The sequence below is a fragment of the Lolium perenne genome, chromosome 7, assembly GCF_019359855.2.
Source record: "Lolium perenne isolate Kyuss_39 chromosome 7, Kyuss_2.0, whole genome shotgun sequence".
NCBI classification, from domain to species: domain Eukaryota; kingdom Viridiplantae; phylum Streptophyta; class Magnoliopsida; order Poales; family Poaceae; genus Lolium; species Lolium perenne.
This window is the reverse complement of record NC_067250.2, coordinates 303,986,570-304,011,464: the sequence shown is the minus strand read 5'-3', so window position 1 is coordinate 304,011,464 and position 24,895 is coordinate 303,986,570. Positions and strand designations below refer to the sequence as shown.

At 43.6% G+C, this 24,895-nt stretch overlaps 3 long non-coding RNA genes across 3 annotated transcripts; 2 read left to right on the top strand and 1 right to left on the bottom strand.

Annotated features, from left to right (window-relative positions):
* The first annotated feature begins 1,404 nt into the window (after positions 1–1,404).
* On the top strand, positions 1,405–8,977 carry LOC139833483 (uncharacterized). The gene is made up of 3 exons (XR_011749312.1): positions 1,405–1,490; positions 5,392–5,729; positions 8,656–8,977. It is a non-coding gene; the product is annotated as an uncharacterized lncRNA (long non-coding RNA).
* A 228-nt stretch (positions 8,978–9,205) lies between these two features.
* On the top strand, positions 9,206–14,206 carry LOC127311949 (uncharacterized). Its single transcript, XR_007858058.2, has 3 exons — positions 9,206–11,118; positions 11,240–11,318; positions 13,894–14,206. It is a non-coding gene; the product is annotated as an uncharacterized lncRNA (long non-coding RNA).
* Positions 14,207–21,403: 7,197 nt separating this feature from the next.
* LOC139834187 (uncharacterized) lies at positions 21,404–23,908 on the bottom strand. The gene is made up of 4 exons (XR_011749680.1): positions 23,308–23,908; positions 22,232–22,798; positions 21,986–22,112; positions 21,404–21,810 (listed from the first exon to the last, which is right to left on the bottom strand). It is a non-coding gene; the product is annotated as an uncharacterized lncRNA (long non-coding RNA).
* Between the last annotated feature and the right edge of the window lie 987 nt (positions 23,909–24,895).

Here is a 24,895-nt window from a genome sequence, read left to right as displayed (position 1 = left end):
TTTAAAGCAAGTATTGGCCATGTGACCTATTTGCTACTATAAAATAATAAATTGAGATAAAATCATCACTTCGGGTGAAAATTTAATAAATTTTCTAGGTGGAGTGCTAATATGTGTATATAAGGTCAACTTAGAGGAAAAGTCCATCCACAACTTTGAAGTTTCTCATGCTTTAGAAATAGGAGTATCTCGCAATAAGTTTTTGGACTTATATTTGAAAAATCCCACTTTGAAGCAATATAACCAACTTGTTAAGAACATGGCATATTATATCACGAATAACATAGAAATTCACATAAAATTACCTATTTGTGGTGAAAAGCTAGAGTGTTTCCTTCACGAGGGTCGTATAATAGAGGGAAACATGAGATCACACTAATAAATCCTCGTAAACCCTAGATTTATGGAGTTGAGTCCTAATATGGGTATATACAGGAGATTGGTGTAGGGGCGGCGCGATGATGTGCCGAGTATTCAGACAAGAGTTCGGCAGTGGGCACACATTCGCATGCCGACAAGGACTCTGCGGGAGGATGGCAAGACGATAACCCTAGAGTGTGGTGCTCTCGCCGACACGTGAATGAGTTGGTGATTGATTCGTGACGGGGGTTGCCACCGACTAGGTTGCGGCAATGCGTGGAGCCCTGGATGGTGGATGACCCCATGGAGTACTAACCCAAAAATCATCTTGCTCGATGTAGTGCTAGCTCGTTGGACACAACTCATCCATTGCATGTGAACTCATTGGGCCACATATATGCGAAAACTACTACCTAGGATCAATTGGAGAGTTTAGTGGTGCTTCAATTTTGTTTTCTTTTGGAAAGAAACTTTTTTTTTGAACTGTTTGGAAAGAAACTTGATACTACACATAAGGGAGCTGCTCATCCAATCAGATCCCAAGAATCGCAATCCCGCGGATCACCCCAGAAAGCAGCATCTAAACCGTCCAACGCCTCTCCTAATCTCCATCCAACGGCCATCGCGAAAACACAGAATTAGCGCAGAGTCAAATCCTGCTCCCGATACCCGAAGCATCTCTCCTTAATTTCGGCCTAGCTAGTTCCTCGCAGCAGCCACCGCCTCCTTGATTCCTCACCCAATCAATTCTCTCTCGCTCCCCATCTACCGCCCCGAGATTTCGATCCCAAATTGTGCGCCGCCGCCATCCCTCTGCTCACCATAGCTGCCGCCATGGCAGCTCACATCGCGGTTCTCCCCGTACAACCCCGGGCGACCTGGGCTCCCGCCGCCTCCCGGCTCGATGCAGATCCATACGGCGACGGTCGAGGCTGAAGCCGGCGGTGGTGATGGAGGACCAACTCCACGGTCACTGCCATGCCCTAGAGACTCGCCTGTGTACCGCCGCTGTTGCAGTCAGAGCGTGGACCGGCTGCAGCAACGACGATGCACAAACCGAGGAGCGAGGCGACCTGTACATGCCCGACCAGGAGGAGCTCGTCCACAACCACCACGGCGCCCACCAAAAGGTCCGTTTTCCCCCTCTACCACTGTGCTCTAGCCGCCGTTGACCAGGCTGCAAATTGGCCTGTCTATTAGGATTTTGCTGAGTCCGTTGCAGATTTCTTTTGGTTCAAACCGTGCCAAGTTATTAGGATTTCTTTCTTACCTGATCTACCTTCTCCGAGATTCTATTTTCAAGGAGATGCGAGTTAGTCTGACGATTGATAAGTTCTCCTGGCTAAGTGCGTTGCATATACTAGTCTGAAGATTGATTGACTTGAAAATAGTAGCGTTCTGAAAACTCTCCTTGGTTTACTTGGGGCAGTCAGCTCAACGCATTTTCACCTTTTCAGTACATTTGTTCCCCTGGCAGTAGTAAACATCTATTGACCTTGGTTTACTTGTCGGCTCGTTGCTTTGTATTTTGGTGAATTGTTGATTTCTAACTTAACTGCATTTAGGGGAGGGTCATCATAATTACTGTACACAGTCATTCATGTAATGCAATCAGAGGTACAAAAGATTGCAGGTGTGTTTGGTTTGAGCCCAAGATTTTTCCCTATTAAATTGAAGAAATAGGTTGGAGAGGCTAGGAAAATTGATACCTTTTTCAAAAAAAATCAAAGTGAAAAAAAAGAAGTATTTCTCATCTGTTTGAGAGTATATGTTCATGTGACCCGCGCCATTCTTTACATGGATAACCCTTTGTGGGAGGCATCTTTTCCAACATGATCGGACATATATCTTTAGCATTTTTTTCTTGGATACTCTCAAAATATGGATCATTATAAAATAATTAGTTCCATTGACAAAATTATAATTATTTATAACTATCTCACAACTGCACTGACATAAGTCCTACTTGTCTCTGTACATATTTTCTATCGGCGATGTCCTGAGCATTAGCCCATCAGTTGTAATACAAGATTGTGACGAGATAAAGTGAAATGAGACAGTGTTAGAATATCAAGTATATTGTGATACAAATCTCTATATGTTCATGTGACCTGCGCCATCTTTACATGGATAACCCTTTGTTGGAGGCATATTTTCCAAGATGATTGGACATATATATTCAGAATTTTTTCTTGGATACTCTCAAAATATAGATCATTATAAAAATTAGTTCCATTGAAAAAATCATAATTATTTACAACTATCTCACAATTAAACTGACATAAACCTTCCTTGTATCCGTACATCTTTTGTATCAACAATGTCCTGAGGATTAGCCCGTCCATTGTGACAAGATAAAGTGAAATGGCACAGTGCTTGAATATCAAGTATATTGTGTTGCCTTTGTACTCCGTCCATTGTGCGCACTGAGGAATTTGTAAGTGAGATCACATAACATCGTTTTAGCTGCATGTGTACTAAGATTCATCATTAGAGAATCAGTTCAGAATTGTAGAATAATAATATAATATGGATCATGGATCATTACTTCTTAAGAATCCAACTGGAAAAAAGTGAATCTTTAATTAGCAAAATCGTCTGACGTGAATGGATACCAGATTGTTGCCCATCTCAAGTATCAAGACAGGACTTCAAACCAAAATTCAATTCCTGATAATTAGTTTTAATTTTTTGGCCTTGCCCTCAGGTCTATCACATGATTCCCTTGCATTGACAAAGGCCTTGAACGTAGGTGAGCAAGGGCGTGCAGCCGAGAGGCAAAACGGCGTCAGCGCTAAGTGGTAGGTGCGAACCTAAAAAATCATTGGTAAAATAGGAGTGAACCTAGATAACCAAAAATATTCTCAGGTTAACCACTCGGCCCATTGGGCTATTTTAACCTAACCAATGGATAAACGGGAACCAAGTCCCATCTTTAGCCTTGATCCACTGCCCCACATAGTTCGCTTGACGAATGAAGGCCTACTAGTCAGGCCAAACACTTTTCGAGACATGAGAATTCTTGGCCAATTATGTTCTAATGTACTTATGCCTGGTCCACTACTTCAATCTCAAACTAATAGTCTAGCGACGCGCTGCACTGGGCCAAGACAGAGGCCTTGGAGGAGATGAAGCTGCAATAGCATGGTGGGTACGGAGGATCACTGCCATGCCACAAACTGATGAATTTCAATTTTAACTTGGAGTACTTCTGATCTTTTATTTTCCTCCATTTCTTACCCTACTGAGAATCACCGATTTCCACACATATATTATACAGCACGATGCTACATAACCACTTCAAAGGTTCATTGTAGAGTCTGTAATAGATAATACAATCGAACATGACTGTTGTGTACTGGTAGAACGCATATAAAAACATTTTGTACTTTGCATACTTATCTCTGGGCCATCATGAATAACCAACCCAGTCTACTTGTCTAAATTTTCTGATCAACTCTCAAGCAGTAAAGCTGAAGGAACAAATGAGTCTTGCAAGATTGCACACCATTATTTTCCGACTTGCGTTTTCCTTGTTTCTGCATCATATTCAAGTGAATGCTCAAGATGTTCATTGGCAGACAAGTGACCAATGATAACCGCCCTCCCACCGAAGGATCTTGTTGGATCCCAACTCAGCAAACATGTGTAGCCTCACAATGAGTTCAGCCTCCACTCCAAGGCCACCTTCGGCGCTGAGTTCTAGACCAACACACTACATATCGACAACCGGACTATCAAGGTGTAGATTTGGGACACCACGGGACAAGAAAGTTGCAGTACTAACAAAGTATTAACCAAAAAACACCATGCTGTGTCCTCTCTATGTTCTTGATCGTTTACTTGGGGAGTCATTCACATTACTGATGTATTAGCTGTAGTAACTATCTGCTCCTCTGTTTTTTAACTCATGGACAAAGCATTTTGTGTGGAATGTACATAAGCTTGTAGTTTCCACTATATTGTGTGCATGGTTCTGCCATTGCTGAGCGCAGCAGTGATAGAATTATCATTGTTTGTGAGGAAATCATGAGCTTCTTGTTTGTTCTGTGCAATAACGATGATATTGTTATGTTGCCCACTTTAAAGGTTAATTCTTGTTCGGTGTTCTCATTTCTCTAAGCAGGCTTCTTCATCACCAGTTAAATATGTTTTAGATGTTTTCTCTGTTCATCTTGGGTAGCTACCTGACCCAAAATATGTCCATACGAATGCCCAGAATATATATTCTGTCAATCTAAATGTAGACTAATGAGTTGCATTACAACAACTTGCCTTAGATTTTGACACGATCAGAGGTTTCAGTTCCCTATTAACATCTTCAGTTAGGAACAATATTAGAATCTGCCAAAAAACTTTGACCAACTTCTCAACATCTTGCACAGTACTTGTGGAATTATATGAGATTTTGACACGATCAGAGGTTTCAGTTACCTATTACTACCTCCTTTTTAAGGAATAAGGCATCCTCGTTTTATGTGTTTTTTGTTTGACCATAAATTACTTCAAATATATATAAAATGTTTGTATGAAATTAGCATCATTAGAAAGTGATTTTCAATACGAATCCAACGGTGCTAATTATATATAATGTAACCAAGATATTGTTGCTCAACTTTTATGGTCAAAGTTTGTCTTGGAATACGTGTGCGTCTTATTCCTTGAAACGGAGGTAGTATCATATAATTGCACATTTTCAGTTAGGAACAATATTAGAATCTGCCAAAAAAAAACTTTGACCAACTTCTCAACAATAAAGTGAGAAAATAAGTAGACATCAACATCTTGCATAATACTCTCTGTTTTTGTGTGGAAGTCATTTTTTTTGTAGAATTCTATGTTCTCTACAGATTAGCTAGTGGAGCTACTTGTGTCCTGCAATCGTTTATGTATTTGTGCATGTAAGGGGAATGGTGTCTCCTATAGTATATTCAAGAGGCATCATCCTATACACATGCATGTTTCTTCAGTTGCTTATCTAGGTGCTTCTTGATATGTCAATATCATTAAAATCAATCATTCCTATGCCAGGTTTGCATGGAAGAGTTAAGAGGATGATTTGAGCACATAGAGCCTCCCCGCTGCATGGACCAACAAGCAAGATGTGTGTGGAGCACCCCTGCTCCAGCCTAGCTGATGACACAAGACTGCTGCTACTCCCTGTCTTCATTGAGGCTGAAGACGGCGCTGGTGATGGAGGACCAACTCCACGGTCTCCACCATGCCCTAGAGGCTCGCCTGTGTACCGCCGCCGCCGTCGGAGCATGGAGCGGCTGCAACAACGACGACACACAAGACGAGGAGGGGGCGACCTGTACATGCCCGACCAGGCGGAGCTCCTCCACAACCACCACGGCGCCCACCAAAAGGTCCATTTCCCCCCTCTACCGCTGTGCTCTAGCCACCGTTGATCAGGCTGCAAATTGGCCTGTCTATTTGGATTTTGCTGAGTCCGTTGCAGATTTGTTTTGGTTTAAACCGTGCCAAGTTATTAGGATTTCTTTTTTCTTTCTGTACCTGATCTACCTCCTCCCAGCTTCTATTTTCAACAACAGTACTTGAAGCTGCGGGTTAGTCTGGCGAATGATAAGTTCTCCTGGTTAAGTGTGTTGCATATACTAGTCTGAAGATTGATTGACTTCTGAAAATAGTAGCGTTCTGAAAACTCTCCTTGGTTTACTTGGGCAGTCAGCTCAATGCATTTTCACCTTTTCAGCACTTTTGTTCCCCTATCAGTAGTAAACATCTATTGACCTTGGTTTACTTGTCGGCTCGTTGCTTTGTATTTTGGTGAATTCTTGATTTCTTACTTAACTGCATTTGGGGAAGGGTCATACTGTACACAGTCATTTGTGTAATGCAAGCAGAGGTACAAAGATTGAGGGTGTGTTTGAATTGAGCCCAAGATTTTTTCCTATTAAATTGAAGAAATAGGTTGGAGAGGCTAGGAAAATTGATTCCTTTTTCGAAAAAATCAAAGTGAAAAAAAGAAGTATTTCTCATCTGTTTGAGAGTATATGTTCATGTGACCCGCGCCATCTTTGCATGGATAACCCTTTGTGGGAGGCATGCTTTTCCAAGATGATCGGACATATATCTTTAGCATTTTTTCTTGGATACTGTCAAAATATGGATCATTATAAAATAATTAGTTCTACTGACAAAATTATAATTATTTATAACTATCTCACAACTGCACTGACATAAGTCCTACTTATCTCTGTACATCTTTTCTATCAACGATGTCCTGAGGATTAGCCCATCGGTTGCAATACAAGATTGTGACGAGATAAAGTGAAATGAGATAGTGTGAGAATATCAAGTATATTGTGATACAAATCTCTGTAGGTTGTAGGCTGTGTTGCCTATGTACTCTGTCCATTGTACACACTGATGAATTTGTAAGTGAGCTCGCATTACATGATTTCCGTTGCATGTGTACTAATATTCATCATTAGAGAATCAGTTCAGAACTCTAGAATAGTATGGATCATGAATTATTACTTTTTAAGAATCCATCTGGAAAAAACTGAATCTTTAGTAAAATAGTATAATGTGAATGGATACCAGATTTTTGCCCATCTCAAGTATCAAGACAGGACTTGAAACCAAAATTCAATTCCTGATAATTAATTTTAATTTTTTCTCCTTACCCTAAGGTCAATCACATGATTCCCTTGCATTGACAAAGGCTTTGATGCACTGCACCACAGAGTTCGCTTGACGAATGAAGGCCTACTAGTCAGGCCAAACACTTTTCGAGACATGAGAATTCTTAGCCAATTATGTTCTAATGTACTTATGCCTGGTCCACTCATTCAATCTCAAGCTAATAGTCTGGCCACAGACTGCACTGGGCCAAGACATAGCCCTTGGAGGAGATGAAGCTGCAACAGCATGGCTCGTAGCTGCCATGCTACGAACTGATGAATTTCAATTTTAACTTGGAGTACTTCTGGTCTTTTTTTTTCCTCCATTTCTTACCCTAATGAGAATCACCGATTCCCAGAGATATATTTCACGGCACGATGCTACATAACCCCTTCAAAGGTTCATTGTAGAGTCTGTAATAGGTAGACTTTGTTAATTTTATAAGATAAGATACATTCGTATAGATAATACAATCGGATATGACTGTTCTGTACTGGTAAAACACATATAAAAAATAAACATTATGTACTTTGCATACTTATCTCTGGGCCAGCATGAATAACCAACCCAGTCTAGTTGTCTAAACTTTCTGATCAACTCTCAAGCAGTCAAGCTGAAGGAACAAATGAATCTTGCAAGATTGCACACCATTATTTTCCGACTTGTGTTTTCCTTGTTTCTGCATCACATTCAAGTGAATGCTCAAGATGTTCATTGGCAGATAAGTGACCAATGAGAACAGCCCTCCCACCTTAGGATCCGGTTGGATCCCAACTCAGCAAACATGTGTAGCCTCATAACGAGCTCAGCCTCCACTCCAAGGCCACCATCGGCGTTGCGTTCTAGACCAAGACACTACACATCGACAACTGGACTGTCAAGGTGTAGACACCAGGGGACAAGAAAGTTGCAGTACTAACAAAGTATTAACAAAAAAACACCATGCCACATCCTCTCTATGTTCTTGATCGTTTAATTGGGGAGTCATTCACATTACTGATGTATTAGCTGTAGTAACTATCCGCTCCTCTGTTTTTTAACTCATGGACAAAGCATTTTGTGTGGAATGTACATAAGTTTCTAGTTTCCACTAAGCGGGCGTCTTCATCACCAGTTAAATATGTTTTAGATGTTTTCTCTGTTCATCTTGGGTAGCTACCTAACCCAAAATATGTCCATACTAATGCTCATAATATTTAATCTATCAATCTAAATGTAGACTAATGAGTTACATCAGAACAACTTGCCTTAGATTTTCACATGATCAGAGGTTTCAGTTACCTATTATCATATAATTCCACATCTTCAGTTAGGAACAATATTAGAATCTGCCAAAAAAACTTTGACCAACTTCTCAACAATAAAGTGAGAAAATAAGTAGACATCAACATCTTGCACAATACTCTCTTTGTTTTTGTGTGGAAGTCGACTTTTTTTTTTGTAGAATTCTATGCTCTCTACAGATTAGCTAGTGGAGCTATTTATGTCCTGCAATCGTTTATGTATGTGTGCATGTAAGGGGAATGGTGTCTCCTATAATATATTCAAGAGGCATCCTCCTATACACATGAATGTTTCTTCAGTTGCTTATCTAGCTACTTCTTGATATGTCAATATTATTAAAATCAATCATTCCTATGCCAGGTTTGCATGGAAGAGTTAAGAGGATGATTTGAGCACATAGAGCCTCCCCGCTGCATGGACCAACAACCAAGATGCGTGTGGAGCACCCCTGCTCCAGCCTAGCTGACGGCGCAAGGCTGCTGCTGCTCGCTGTCTTCATTGAGTATGGTTCAGCATGTACAAAAAAGTAATCGTCTTTCTCTCTTTTCCCCTACTTCCTAATTAACCCACTTGGCTCGGATGTGCATTAACTGAATTTTTCTCACATCACTTTGTAGTTTGGATTTACATCCTATTTTTTATCTTCTAAGCACACATGCAGTCCCATCTTCCATATGTAGTTACTGATCACTTCATCCAGAAATATTTCAGCTTGTACAGTTATTCTCCGTGTACAGTCCCATCTTCCTAATTAACCCACTTGGCTCGGTTGAATTGATTTTTTCTTGTGTCATGAAAATGTTATATGAACTGATTCAGATGTTTTTTTAAATTTCCTAGAAGCTAGTGGATTTGTGAATCTCCCACGGAATTAGATATTTGATATTTCTATAAAATCTCACAGAAGAATATGGAGTGCATGTTTGCACCAAGTGGCATCTGAACCAACTTACGTTGGTCCACACAAAGGTATGACACAAGTTCGCCATTGGGAGTCAAAGACAACATGAAGAGCTGCTCACCTTGCTGGCATGTGGCGACCGCAGTGGCACGCTTGCTGGCGCCGCCATGCAGTGCCCCCTCCACGCTTGCTGGCGACCGTAGAGTTTGATTTACAATCCTCCTAAGCGCTGGGTTACAACAAGATGGAAGCTAACTTAGTGCACATCCCAGGTGGGTGGCAAGACTACTCGAAGCCCGTAGGCGCCAGCCCTTGCCCAAAGTCTGGCTTTGTCCTTGATCATGGAGACCAGGGAGTGGATAGAAGGCTGGTTTACCTGGGATATGCAGTCATTTCGATGATTCCAAATTATCCAAGGGGTGAGTAGCACGACAGAGGCGAGGCCTTTGCGAAGCTGCTTGGGGGTTTGTTGTTTGGCCTGCAACCACCTGTCCATGAGGGTGTCCTCTCCATTTGGAGCTCTTGCTATCATTTTCAGCCATGCAAGCACTTCATGCTAGGCAGTCCTGGTGAAATGGCATTTGAGCATCAGGTGGCGCATTGTTTCAGGGGCCTGGTTGCAGAGAGGTCATCGTGTGTGATGTTGCGGGCCGTGTCTTGCGAGGCGTTCCACAGTCACCTGTCCACATTTGCTAGCTAGTGAAAGAATTTTACTTGCGGTGGCGCCCATGTTTTCCAGATTAACTTCCAGGAGTGGCACAGGATGGATCCATGGAAGGTTGCCAGGTATGCAGAACGGGCAGAGTAGGTACCACCATTTGTCCAGTTCCAAAGTCGTTGAGGATGGTGCTCCGGATTGCAAGCCAGATCTGCAAGTATTGCCCAACCTTAGTGATGCCAATGACGCCCTAAATGTCCCTAGCCCAGCTGTTGCCGTTTAGGCCTATTGCGACGGTTGTGGCCTTGTGTCTCCACTTGGGGATGCAGCTGTAGAGTTATGGCGTCAACTCGCAGACCACACGTCTGTTGATCCATGGATCCTCCCAGAAGAGAGCCTTGCTTCTGTAACCAACTTTCATGGATGTCGAGGTGAAGAACATGTCGCGCTCATCGGAGGAGAATTGCAGTTCTAGTCCGATCCGAGCCCTGTTGGTGTCCGTCCAAGAGTACCAGAGCCAGCTTAGCTTGTGCCTGTCCTGCGCGCTCAAGATCTTGGACACCCAGGCCTCCATGGGAGAAAGGGCGGCAGACCCGGTTCCAGTTGACATGGCAAAGACCTCCATTGGCGTCTGCACGTCCAGCACAAAGGAAGCCTCTCTAAATTTTAGTGATCTACTTGAGGGATTTTTTTGGTGCTGCATAGACCAATAGTTGGTGCAGAGGGATGGCGCCAAGGACAGACTTGACAAAGGCGAGGCTGCATGTTTTGTTCATGAGCTTGGCCTTCCAAGATGGCAGTTGTCCAGCAATGCGATCGACGACAGGCTGCAGTTGTGCAGCTGATGGTCTTTTGATTGTGAGAGGAATGCCCGGGTACTTGATTGGTGGGTCCACAATTGGGCATTGAAGCTGTGCAACAACAGGTACAGCCACCTCATTATCGCAGCGTAGCAAAGTAGCCGAGCTTTTTTCCTTAGTTGACCTGGAGGCCTGAAGTGTTGCTGCACACCTGGAGTATTCCTTTGATTGTGGCGATGTCGCTAGGTGATGGGTGGAAAAAATAGCATCACATTATCGGCGTGTAGGGAGATGGCCGGGATCGCCCTCGAGTGGTGTAGCTGCTGCAAAACCCCAAGTTGGGTAGTGAACTTGTTAATGTTGTCTACTTTGTCAATTAGTATCTATAAAAGCCCTACCTAAATCCACATCTTGTGTGTTGTGACTTTCAGGTAAAGAATAAAAGTTCAAGAAGAAAAGGCCAGGTTTTGTGCTCCCAGTCCCATTGCTATTGTTATTAGCATGAAATATTTTCCTTGTTTCTTATTGTTCTAATGTGAATCAGTTCGACTGAAGATGATATTTGCTCTAATGTTTTATTTCTAGTGAGGTTGCTAGTGCACTACTAAGGCTTGAGAATATTGGTTCAGATATGAAGAACATCAAAGAAGTGGTTTGGCTTCTGGTAAGTAAATTTCTTTCTTACATAGCCAGCCACATTTGATACTTAATGTTTTCCCAATGATTATGTTAATCCCCATTCACTTATAAATGTTTCATTTTTTATTTAAATCCTTTATGGTATGCGTTTGTTTAATTTCCTGAATTACTTTAATGGCATTCCTCCTTTGGCTCCTTTCATCTTCTAGCTATAACTAACTTAAATTCTTCGCCATGAAACATTCCTTATTTTTATCTGATGGGCTAGAGTGACACAACACTTCAAAAGAATTCCAATGACACTTAAGCTGTGCCAATGGTCATGTTGTTGTTATACTACACTATAGCATTGGCTTGTTTAGGTCCCAAACACCATTTCCGAGGTAAACTACCCTCTGTTGCTGCCTTAGCCTGCATATGCTCTGGATTTCTAGAATACACTATATTAGAATCTTGTTAATGAAGTGCATGAGTGTGATGTGTGTGTTTTGAGCATATGTTTTTTCTTGACATAAATTATTTTGTGGGGCCTAGTTAGTGTTGTTTCCAAGTTCCATTTTTGGTTGTTGCAAGAGCAGATGCTATTGAGATGGAAGTTGTTGCTATCCAGTGAGGGAGCTCATTTGTTGTGTTCATGTGAAATGATTTTGATGCTGAGATGTTTTCCGTATTTGTGTTGATAACCATGGTCTGATGAATGATGCGTTTACCCGTGTTTTCTCATGCATAGCAAGAAAGTCCAGCAGTTGGGTAGGGATGGCGGTGGCGAAATGCATGGCCATGTTGCAATCATCTAGTGTTGTGGTAGACACATGTAGAAACATTATATTTTTTTGACAAATCATACACACATGCATGAGTTGATTGATATGTACGTGTGAAACACATACCTATACTGCGCAGGAGTAACTACATATCTGTGGTTCTTAGCAGGAGTGATATCTAGTTGATAGCTAGGAAGGAGGTGGGCAGCGGCCAAGTAGTTCCGACTAGCGCGATGGAGAAGTGACCTCGTTGTGTGAGGAAAGTACACCTGGGCAAAACTCGGGCCAGGCCGGGCTTCGGGCCAAACCCGAAAAAGCCCGAACGTAAAATGCAAGCCCGAGCCCGGCCCGGCCCGATCGCCGGGCCTATAAATTAAGCCCGAACCTGGCCCGAACAGGCAAAAAGCCCGGCCTGGCCCGAGAAGCCCGGCCCAAACCTGCCTAAAGTGCGAAAACTGCAAGCCCGAGCCCGGCCCGGTCCAAGTTGCTTCCATTGGGCAACCGCTCGCTTTTCTGGTTCTTCCACTCCCGCTTTGTTCTATGGTGATCTCAATTAGTGATGTGGCCTATGAGCCATGGTGTTGATATTTAAGGGTTTTTGTGTAGCTGGGATTTGATCTCCTAGATACTGGCCTGTGATGTGCAATGCTTTCTGCTTATGTGTGATGAACTTTCGCTCTATCAAGGTCAATTTGTATTGTTAGTATGCTTGAAATATTAATTAAAACTTAGAAGATTTACTCGTTTTAGGTTCTAAATAAGCTCTGTCGATTTAAGTTCACTCAAGTTTGTTTAGTTACATATTAAATGGAGTACAATTTGAATATTTGTTGATAGTTCTAACTACTTAATCTTAAGACTAATCACACAATTCTATCTTATTCATGCCATTTCTTTTGATGCATTGTCTGGGCAAGAAATTTGATGCCCAAGATAAGTTATTGTATTGGTTTAGGTTAACCCATTAGATGTTAAGTTCCTGTGCTATATCACCGCATGGAAGAAATGATTGTTTGTACGAAATATTGTTTAATTTGCGCATGCATCCTTAGTTTGCCTTTTCCTCCACTTGCAATGAAATTATAATTTGTTGTGCTTTGGTATACAAATGAACTATGCCCCATATGTATGTACTTTCTGCTGTTGGTATGAATGAATTGCACTTCTCCTACATACATCAATTGGATTTTAGTTTTCTTCGTAGTCTTCCTTTTATTTATTGTCCTATTTTTTTGTTTGTATCTTTGCCATAAATGACAGGGGAGAAACTATATGAGGTAAAGTAGCTATGGACCCTGTCTATTTTGCTGGGTAGTTGGTTTGCCCTTGCTAGATTGACAGATTGTTTGTTTTACTACCACTACAAGCAATCCACAATTCAGTTGACTTACCTTAGTAATGAAGTTATTGTCTCCTGTGGTTGTGAACCAGTTTTTTTCTGTAGAGGTGGGCACCTCGTGGCCTTCTAGTATATGTTACTTTTTTTTCTATTGGACACATATGCTACAACCATGACAAATCCATACTATTCATGTTAAAATATTGGTAATATCCATATGTATTTGGTGGACAATCTGCTTTAATTCAATTCTTCCTGATGATTATCATTACAACACTCGATGCTCTCTCAAATGGTACAAATACAAAAGCTTTTCTTGATCTTCTTGAGTTAGAGAGTGGTCTTATAGTTGCACGTGCAGTTGTTGTTGATTGATGAGTGAGTTCATTTGTTGGGTTCATGTGAAATGATGTTGCTGATGAGATGCTTTCCACATTTGTGTTGATAATCCTAGTCCGATGAATGAAGCTTTAATTACCCTCCGCATGTTCTTGCAGGTTTCATCCATGAGTGTGTACGTCTTGCATAGCAAAAATGTCCAGCAGTTGTAGTGGTTGTTGGTGGCGAGCTGGAGAAGACATGTCCTCCTCCTTGGAGCGGAGGAGGGAGGATATGATGATGTTGTTCCTAGCTGCTCAATGTGGTGATGAAGCCATGCATCTGACGCCCTGATTGGTGCCGTTCATATGCTCGAGAATTGGAGTACTTCACTTCACGTCTTGTGTCTAGGAATGAAAACCAACTTGTGTAGAAGATTTTCTTCTCTTGGTCTGCTTGACAATTCTGCTGGGTGTTAGTTGATACTACGTGCTACATGTATAATTTTCTTCTTTCAAAATCTGCTCATTTACATAAATGAAACTGAACTTGTGTACAATATTTAGAAATAAAGAGATGCTAAATGTGATGCTTGTTGTGTGATGATTATGATCGAGCAAAATACCGTGCAAGATTTTGTAGTTGTGAAGAGGTACGAGCTTAATACATAATTAGTCTGTCACATGTCAAATATCTTGTCTGTTTGCTATTTGCAGCAACCTTCTTAAAGGGTAATTGGTTGAAGAGATAAGATGGAGCCTGAATGCATTTAGTTTAGAGTTGTACTACCCCCGCTCAAGAATAAGTGCCACAACTTTGTTACGATTTTAGTCACCTAGATAAATTTATTGTATTTAGAAAAAGTTGTGACATTTATTTTAAAATGGAGAAAGTATTTGCAAGACGCTGAACTTATTGGCAGCGAGTTTCTCCTGGTTGATTATGTGATTCTTACGCCAAACAAATCGTATTTTGTCATGTTTCCTATGGAACCTCAGCCTTCTTCCATAGCATAGATCCTCTAAAATCAATGATGCTTCATATAGTGTAACACTACGGGAACTAGGAGCCACAGTCTTCCTTTGTAAAATAAGAAAAGAAACGAACCACCACATTTTGGGAAAATAATCACCGGATCATAGGAAACGACATGACTGAAGGAAACCTGATTGATTTATTAAAGGCAAACAAACTAATCTCGGTACCTCTCTCCCTCCCTCTTGGCATGTTGGGTCTTACGTCAAACAAATCTTATTTTATCATGTTTCGTCTTGAACCCCAAGCCTTCTTCCATAGCAAAGAACCCCTAAAATCAATGATGCTTCCTATAGTGTAACACTACGGGAACTAGGAGCCGCGGTCTCCTTTGTACAATAAGAAAAGAAACGAACCACCACATTTTGGGAAAATAATCACCAGATCATAGAAAACGACATGACTGAGATTGATTTATTAAAGGCAAACAAACTAACCCCGATACCTCTCCCTCTCCCTCTGGCATGCTGGGTCTTTGCCTTAATTACTGGTGCCTCCTCGTTATGCCGGCCAATTACCATTGATTACGGCCGCTCGCATGCGATTAGTTTCCGGAAAATCAAGGATCCTCCCCCTCTCCATGTCAGCGATCCATGGCACATCGCCTTCTGTCCGTCCATCCTTAACAAGGTCAAAATAGAATAGAGGACCAGGATTGCATCATCTTCCCGCCCCTGGCTACCTCTCTCTCTTTCTGAAAATTTGATCTCGGGTGCATAGCTCTTCTATAAGTAGAGGCCCATTGTCACCTACCGCGTGTGGGTTGCGCGTGTGACTATGACTTAGACTTTGACTTTGTCGAGGAGAGGAGAGTGGGCGCTATGGCGCCGTCGGCGAGGAGGAGGAGGAGGTAGTGATCGATGGAGCTGGGTGGATCGTGCAGGGAAACACACGCAGCTAGCCGGCTGGTGCTTGTTTATATGCTCTAGGGCGTCAGGTTCCTTTCTTTTCTCTCCTTTCAATGGAAAACATGGAGTAATTAAACCGACGAAGTGTGGTTCCTAATTTCGTTTGTCTTCTTCTTTTCAGCAGGGGATTTTCGTCAGGTGAAAACATGCATGGAGAAAGTAGATCGATTGATCATGCCGGGCGCAGATGGAGGAGGCGTACCAACGTGCGCGCGCGTGATCCAATCGGCCAATTAAAGGTCAGTCCAGCTACCGATCGCACCGGCCGGTTTTGTTTTGTTTTCACGGGCGGCGAGACCTGCACCTTATGGATTCGATTAGTGGATCCGTGGCGATGATTTCAGTTTCTCTTCTTTTACGGGCGCGCTCTGAGCGGAAAACCGATGGATGGATGAATCGATTACGGCACAGATGAAACGGAAAGGAGGGAGACGTGGCTGATCCACTCAGCCGGCCAGGTAGCGACCGAACCAAAATTACTCCGGTTGTCGGATCGCAATAGTGTTGCTTTCTCCAGGGGCAATTGCTCATGTGTTTAGGATAGAGTTTCTCATGTGTTTACGAGTAGAATTTCATTTGTCATGACATTCTATTCATCTGTTGTTCACATGATGCAACCTTTCAGTGGATTATCATAGCAATTTCGATGATTAGACTTCAAAATTATTTTGTCCAATTAATCATGCATAAGGTTCATAGGTGGTTTCACTCTAACAAACATGTTTTTTTTTAACTGTACGCAATCAGGATTAAATCTGAGTTACTAGGTTGTATGATAATCCAACAGGCTCAGCAGCACGTGCCAGGTGCATCAATGGTGTATGGTGGGCAGCAGGGCCAGCCGGTGACTTGCCCGTATCAGGATTCAGGATCCTCAGGAACAGCAGCAGGTGCCTCCTGCAGAGCAGCAATCCTTTGATGAAAGTGGCTGAGGTAGCGAGATGTGATGCCCCAAAGGCTGAAGCTGTCTATAGATTCAGAAACCTAATTTTGGTCTCGACATCTAAATTTTTTCTTTAAGTTTCCAGTTAGCTTATATGATGGTTATTTATTGGTTGAACCTGGTGGTTATGATTAGGAAGCTTCGACTACAATGCCCTCTTCTAGCGCTACCCCACAGACGGCGCCATATTTTCTCTCTTTTCTCTTCCTTCTATTACATCTCTCTTCCTTTTTCCCTCTTTTCTCATATTCCTTTATCTTTCCTCTCTTTTTTCTTCTATCAAACTTCGAAGAAACCTCAACCAAACTTCGACGAAAAACATTGAAAGGTTACTGTATGGTTAAAGACCGTCAGTACGGAGGGATGCACCCATATCGCGAGCCCCGTACCAGACTCAAGTATGGATTCCAAACCCTAACAAATGTATCAACAATTACGACCGTCGATACGAGAAGGATGTGCCCATACCATGCGCCCGTACCGTGTATGTTGCCCCTAAAAAACGACGCTGGCTGGCCTTGGACCTCCAAACCAGCCATTCTCTTCCTCTCTTTCTCTCTCTCTCTCTCAAACCTCAACCCTAATCACCTAGAATCCCCGATTCTTCGCCAATTTCATCATTTTGAGTTGGAGAATCTTCACATCAGTAAAATTCTCATCCAATCAATGTCTTATTATCAGAAACTCATGGGTAAATCTCTCACATTGATTATCTAGATGAGTTCATAATATTCTTAGGTTCCCAGTTACGATTCAAAGTTTTTGCTAGGAATCGTTTTTTTACACCATAGAAACCTTGCGCTCATAATTTTGTGTTGAAACTTTGCAGTACAATGAATTTGGGAAGAAAGTTTGACGGCGATGGTTTGTTGGGCTCGAAGAAGAACCACAAGTGTCTAGAATCCCTATGTATCTAGATAAAGTTGAGTGGATTAATACTTTTTATAGTGCCTATAGATTTTTGGCATTTGTTTCAGAATATAAGGTTGTACCTTAGCTTTTTTTCAATTACCCCCTCCCCGTTCAGCTCGCAAATCGTCCAGCTCCCAAATTTATTATGGTAACTTAGGAAGATATGGATTTCCCAAATTTTACGTTGATCTCAAATCGTTCAGCTAGGGATCTTGTGTAAAAAATACTCTTGCGCTAATTTCCGTGCTAAAAAACTATAGGCACTATAGAATGGAACAGAGGAAGTATAAATCTAAGGGTGTATATATATAATTTAATTACCCATTTTTTATATCTAAACTGCTAACATACCACCTATTAGCTCGAAGGTAAATTTGTGGAATAAAATTAATTATTTTTCAAACCCGGCGGGCTGGTCGGCTCCGCTCGTCCTTTTGGGTAGACTCGCGTAGTCCCTCTCTCCAGGCTCCCCTCTCGATTTCTCACGCGACAGCGCAGCCACGCCGCCGACCACCCCAGTCCCCGTCCCCCGCACCTCCCCCGCACACCGATGTCCCCGCCGCTCGCTGGTGAAGCTCCGTCGCGGTCTCCGTCGACCGTCCCCCCCCCCCCCCCCGATGCAGCCACCCCGCGCCTCCAATCGCGCCGCCGTGCCGAATCCTAGCGCCTCTCGAGTCTCGATGAGAGCAGTCGGCGCAGGAAGACGTGGACGCGCGGAGGATGGACTGCTGGTCGCCTCCACGAGCTGAAGCCGCATCGACTTCCACTGCATGTTGCCTCAAAGAGCTGAAGCGGCATCTGCACCGTCATCTAATCGACGTCCGCATGTAGATAGTCTCCATCCCCGAGCACCAGGTAGGCAACCCGACCAGTCTACCTCTCCCCTTACGCCTTTCTCCAGGTAAATTCTTACTGTGTTTGACTAAACTGAATGGTAGTTGGATCTTGGAGCAACTCTAGCAGCCCCGCATCGAACTCTGGCAGATATGTTGTACACAACGTGCTTGTGCTATTGCCCGCGCGGGCTCCTTTTGTCCTGCTGGTTTCCATGGGATCCAGGTGGCTGTACAGGTGCACGTCCGATGGGCGGATGGTGCCCACTTTATTTTCAGGGGTCAACAATAAAGCGTCCCAGTCTATTTCAGTTTGAGAGTAATAAAACAAGCCGAGATGTAAAAGACTCGTTTTTAGGTGTTAGGGTTGTGTTGCGTCAAGTCATGGTTTGTTTAGGTTGCAGCTCGAGGACGAGCTGCATGTCCAAGTGGGGTGTAGTGTTACAGTACGTCATGGGCCTGAGCCCGTTAGTCTTATGGTTTGCTTAGGGGTCAAGTAAACCTCTCTATATATGAAGAGGAGATGTATCAATCTAATCAAGCAAGAATTAAGAAGAAAATCTCTTCCCTCTTGCCCGGCCGTGGGCAAAAGGCCCCCCGGCCGGCCTTCTCGCGCCCTCGCAACTCTCTCTCTCCCTCCCAAACCCTAGCAGCACATAACAATACCACAATTGTATTCGCCAGAATTCTAAATCTAAATATCAATATGGTGTTAGCTGTCGTTGCCTTTCTTATCAGGATGTAGTAAATTTATGGAAGAATCATCTGCGACAGGACTAGTATGGAAATCGATGCATCAAATCATGGTTGTCGCGATCTGATAGGTAGGATTCTTCTCAGGTTAGCATATGTTTTGGTTGGTTAAAGACCATGACCCAAGATCTGGATCACTATCAAATTCCATCTTACTCTTAGCACTGAACTACAGATCGAAGCGGTCCCAAGGCCCAATGGATCTAGTAAATTGACTGGGGAGATCTGGGCTGCGTCACGCCCGTGGAGGATGTTCTGACCATGGAGATGCCGTACTCCCTCAGCGAGGTGCTCACTGAGCATTGGGGCCATGGATGCCGGTGCTGCGGGCTGGGGCTGTGCCCCGCGCTGGCATGGATCTTTCCTTGTCATGCTCCACTGATCTGACCAGGGTGGTCAGGTCGTGGCCATGGTCGACGTCCTCTGTGCGGGATCTGGTGCGTTGATCCAGTTTTGGTCCACGCACATCTGATTTTTGTCGTCTTCCTCAACCGGTGGTTGCCGTTGGGTTGGGTTCTTTGCGACAGTACACCTTTTCATTAATGTAAGGGTGTTTTAGACAATTCAACAGTTTACAGCCAGACAGCCAGCTGGTTTGCCAAAGACTTCCACTCAGAAAAGCAGCTTCTCCCAGACAGCAGCTTTTCTGCACAGCACCCACAGCCAGCCACAGCCAGCCACAGCCAGCCACACCAAACAGGCCCTAGAGTAGCTCTTTTTCTGGCTCGCGTTTATTAATTGTGTCGCTCGACCGGGACGCCAAATCCACCCATCTCCTTCCATTCATCTGCCTAGACTTCGTTTCTTTTCTTCAATTCAAAACAAATGATCATGCGACCTGACCTGTTCAGATTATTTGCCCCGACATGCACAGCTACACCACCAAAGTTGCCTCAAAACACAAACAACAATTACTAGGCTAGGCTAGGCCAACCAATGTCAAAGTCTACGCAGCAAACTGACCATGCATGATCAACACATAGCGCGCCGAGCATGCATTACATGCCCGACTCAATCTCAACCACTCACTCTTCAAATTAAAACTACAATCACTAATTTGTTGCTTTACATCAGATCAAAACTACAAGAACCATGTGTACGCCCTGATAAAATCGACTTTTTCACATACAAGAGAATAGGATTGGGTCTCTGCTGGCCAGAAACGCCACGCCGGCCGTCTCTGCGTTTCGATGGCGGGTGGGTCAGGGAGTCGATGGTGGTGGTACGACGGTCAACTTGCGTTTTGCACGCGCGCGATCGACAGCATGCAGAGTCTGGTTGGTTTCTACACCACCATCGCTGCATCGCACGTATGTGTTGGTCCTCGCATGGGGACGTGACATGCATGCGTGCGGCAACACGAAACTTTGATCGAGTTGCTCGTCCCAAAGCGCCTCTTCTTTCGTTGAACGAATCAACTTTAATAAAAGGACGCGGCACCTCTTTTGGTTGGTTCCCTCGATTTCAATTCATTTGGGGTTGCGCGCGGCAATTACCAACCGATTTTCAAGGAGCCTGTGGCTCAATCGATCGCTAGGTCTTCAACGCCATGGAGATTCTCTTTGTTTGTGACTAATCGATCCATTAGCATATGTGACCAAGAGCTTTTTCAATTCTATCCTTCATTTTAATGTTCGTCTAGCTCTAATCTTTATCCACAAAAGAGTGAACGTCTATCTTTCCAGTGCACTTTAATTGCTTCTCTCTCATCGCATGGTAATCAAACCCAATAATATTGAGGATATGTTCTCCTTCTTTTCTACATGCACTTAGCTCATTGGGGGTGAAAGAATTAAAGATGACACATGCATCTTCTCAATGCATTTTCCAATTCACTTTATAATTTGTCTTGGAAAACCCGCATGTACACTTATTTGTGGACGGAAGGAGCAGGTGTGTCTTTTCTTTCCAGCGTCATGCCACCAGAATTCAAATTCAGATTTGACACTATAGTGTCTCATTAGAAGACGGAATATTAATCAGTGGGAGACGATAACTTCATCAATCTTAAGACCTACCAGATCAGTTTCTGTCTCTCGGAGATGCTCTTAGGAGTAGGATGTGAGTGCGTTCATAGGAGTAAGTTATGTCCGTATGTGTGATCATCTACCGTGTTTCTCGGAAAAAAAAACGTCAGGCCAGCCCTCCAGGTCGCTCTCTCTCTCTCTCTCTCTCTCTCTCTCCCTTCAGGTATGTTCTTTTTTTCCCTACTTCGAATTTGAACGACACTAGCTTGGCTATCTCTGCAGCAAATGTTAGCACGATGAACCACATCTGTCTCTTAACACTAGTAGCTGGTTAGACATTACTTTCTCCATGTTCTAAAAAAAAAGACACTACTTTCTCTAAAGTGAACATACCCTAATTCCTCTCCGAAGGGGAAGTATACTAACAAACAATACAAGCCACGAAATTGTGAAAGTACCAACTAAACTGGGGCCACCCAGCTTAAATTTTGGTCCAACACAAGCGTTAAAATTGATTTATACTTGCAGACAACACTACTGCTACAACTTACAGTCTGAATATTATTACTATTATCATCGCAAGACCTGAATCAGTATATTACATAATCACATCACCACACCGCCACAACTGCCGACGTTGGGCAAGTGCTTGTCTCGCAATGCCCATACCAGAACATGCAACACCACCGCCACTGCTACAAATCAACAGCAGCAGCAGCCACTACCATCTCGCACTTCCACTTCCCTGGAGAGGTACATGGCAAAGCTAAAGATCAGGCATAGTACAGCAAACTAACAATCTTAATTTGGCCAGCAGCAAAAGTTGACAGCACAACTACTCTACTTCGGATCAAGAAATTATTGGTATATCAAGAAATAGATGGAATTGCTAACTGTCGCCCATGTGCACAGCAGAGTACCTGAAACGGTGTTACATAAACAGATCACCACCACCAAAGCCAGAATTAAGAAGCCAGATAGGCAGCGAGGGACACGGCCAGCCCTCGGCTCCTCTAGAAAGCTGCAGCTTCGCCATCTCCCACTTCCCTGGACAAGTAAATAGGAAACTCAACATTAGGATAATACAGCAAACCAACCATCTTAATCTGGCCAAGCAAATGCTGACAGCAAACCAACTTCCATACTGAATATTATTATTACAAGACCTGAATCAGTGTTCATCTTGCAGTTGCACTTCCCTAGACAGGCAGATGGCGAAGCTCAAGATGAGGATACTACAGCAAACAAACCAGCTTAATTTGGCCAACCAAATGCTCACAGCAAAAACAACTACTTCAGCTCAAGAAATTGTATCAAAAATATATGGCAGCAGACTTTGAAAACAAACGCTACAGTTTCTTTCATACATCATTACTCATTGTATAGCACTAGGCCTAGTTGATAATCGACATTGACCACTCAAGCCATTTAGCACATGGAAAATATTGAAATTCAGTCAACATGGAATATGCATGAGCTGAAACAAATTAGCCAGCTACAAGTTTAATTCAACAGAAATGATGCAAAGGAAGTTGTTACCGACTGAATATTATAACAAGACCTTAAACAGTATTACATAATCACATCAGCACCTCCACTGCCGCCGGTGGCCTAGTGCTCGTCTCGCAATGCCGTTGCCGGAAAAAAAAATGCACCAGCCAGAACAAAAACGCGGCGACGGACATGGACTCCTCTAGAAAGCAGAGGCAACAGCTTTACCATCTCACACTTCCCTGGACAGGAAAATGGGAAAGCTCTCAACATCAGGATAATACAGCGAACTAACCATCTTAATTTGGCCAAGTAAAAATGCTGACAGCAATACAGCTACTTCAACTCAACAAATTATAATAGCTACCACAATGATGAACAAGATAGAACATGCTTAGATGAATATAGTACAAGTTTCAAGACACACGCAACAATTACTAGGGTAGGCCAAGCAATGTCAGTCTACGTAGCAAACTGAGGATGATCAACGTAGCATCTGAGCATGCACTACAGGTGCCCAACTCAATCTGAACTCAGTATTGAAATAACTATGCACCACTAATTTGTTGTTTTACATCAGACCAAAACTTCGTTACTGTGCATAAGTGTCCTGAAATTTCGTTTACAGGTGTATTTAATTTCAGAAACCAAAGCTGCAACCACGCCTCTAGCTGCTCAAGAAAATTTCGTTTTTTTTTTTTGTCAAATAGGAGAGAATAGGATTGGGGGCAGGGGTTTGGGCACATCATACCATCAGCCGCTGGAGACGGGCGACGGGCAAGGCGGGCGGTGCCGTCGCGACCTGCTGCCACGCCGGCGTGCAGCAACCGCCCTCGGACACACGCGCGACGCAGGCAGCGAGTTCGGCGGAGCGCCGCGCACCGTCCTAACGGTACACGCGCGCGCCGGCGAACAAGCAGCCGCGACGCCGTGGCTCCTGGCCGGCAGCGCATCTCGAATCGGCGAGGATGGGGCTCCGGCGTCGATCTGATGTGGAAGGCGAGGATGGAAGGAACTGGGGACGGAGACAGGAAGGGGAGGAGGAGGCGATGGTGTGGGAGACGAGGTAGCGGCGGAGGTGAAATTCAGGCGGCCGGCGCCGGAGGGGACAAGGCGGGATATTGGGCTGCTAGGGTTTGTGGTGGGGCAGCGATTGAGCGGTTCCACGGCGTGCAATAGAGAGAGGAGGATGATCTGGTGCCGATGCGGTGGTTGGCTCGCCGGAGCAGGACGGCGACGGAGGTGAGTGATGGTGAGTGGGAGGCGCAAATGGTGTGCCCAAATTTTTTCACGACGATGGTCTCTTTATTTCAGGGAAACGAGAATGTTGGACTAAACAATCAATTTCCGTCAGCGTGTCAAAATTTTGTTGGGATTGGCACCTGTTGTATGGGCTGTAGTACGTATGGATGTGCTAACTCAGTATGTGTACGTACATGCTGTTGTACAACCATATAGCACGTGACGAAAAAATTACACACATGTACATAGGTATATGCACGTCACTGCACTTGTCACGGTCGGGTTTCTTCCCAAATGATTTTTTTCAGATAAGTTCTGTCGAAATAATTTCGACTGAGGCACTACAATTTTGGAGATAACATGGATTATAGGGTAGGCGCGGACAATTTGAGGGAAGCAACCTGGCCCAAGGATGATGGAGGACCTACCGCATGCATTGGTGTGATGTCCAAGTCACCCGCAAAAAGGGTACAACCAAAAGCGACGAACCGAGAAGACACCTCGGAAACCACAAGCCAAATTGCTAGACTCTAGGAACTCAGCTGAGAACACCGAAGACTATAAGACCATCCAAAGTTTAACATAGGGGAATATTCATATGCATACCAAAAACACAGAGGAGTGTCTTAAGAATGTCAAAAAGGGATTCGATTGCCGACACTACGGGGCAACGCCAGAGTGCTATCAACATAGCCAGAATATAACATATGACTTAGACTGTGTGGCACCGAAGTGTTGTCATCATGCATGATTGAAACACAACACGTTGTCAACGCCTCCCTCGAGCGCCAAGATAGCTATGCATGACACCAACACAAAATAGCTCCTCTAGGACCAAAGGCCAAGAACTAAAGAGACATAATAAGGCAAAGATATATGATGCCTTGAAGGCTCACATCATAAAAGCCCGGGTATATATGATCGGGTCCGTGTGTCATCCCAAGAGCCATGTTAGTGGAAATACAAATACAACTAATGGATGAGATGACACATTAGTGGTGACACAACCAAAAGCACTTGATAACTAGAAGGTGTACACTTTTTAGCATAACTCCTAATGAGCTTTCCAACAAAGATGTCGCGGACATAACAACCCT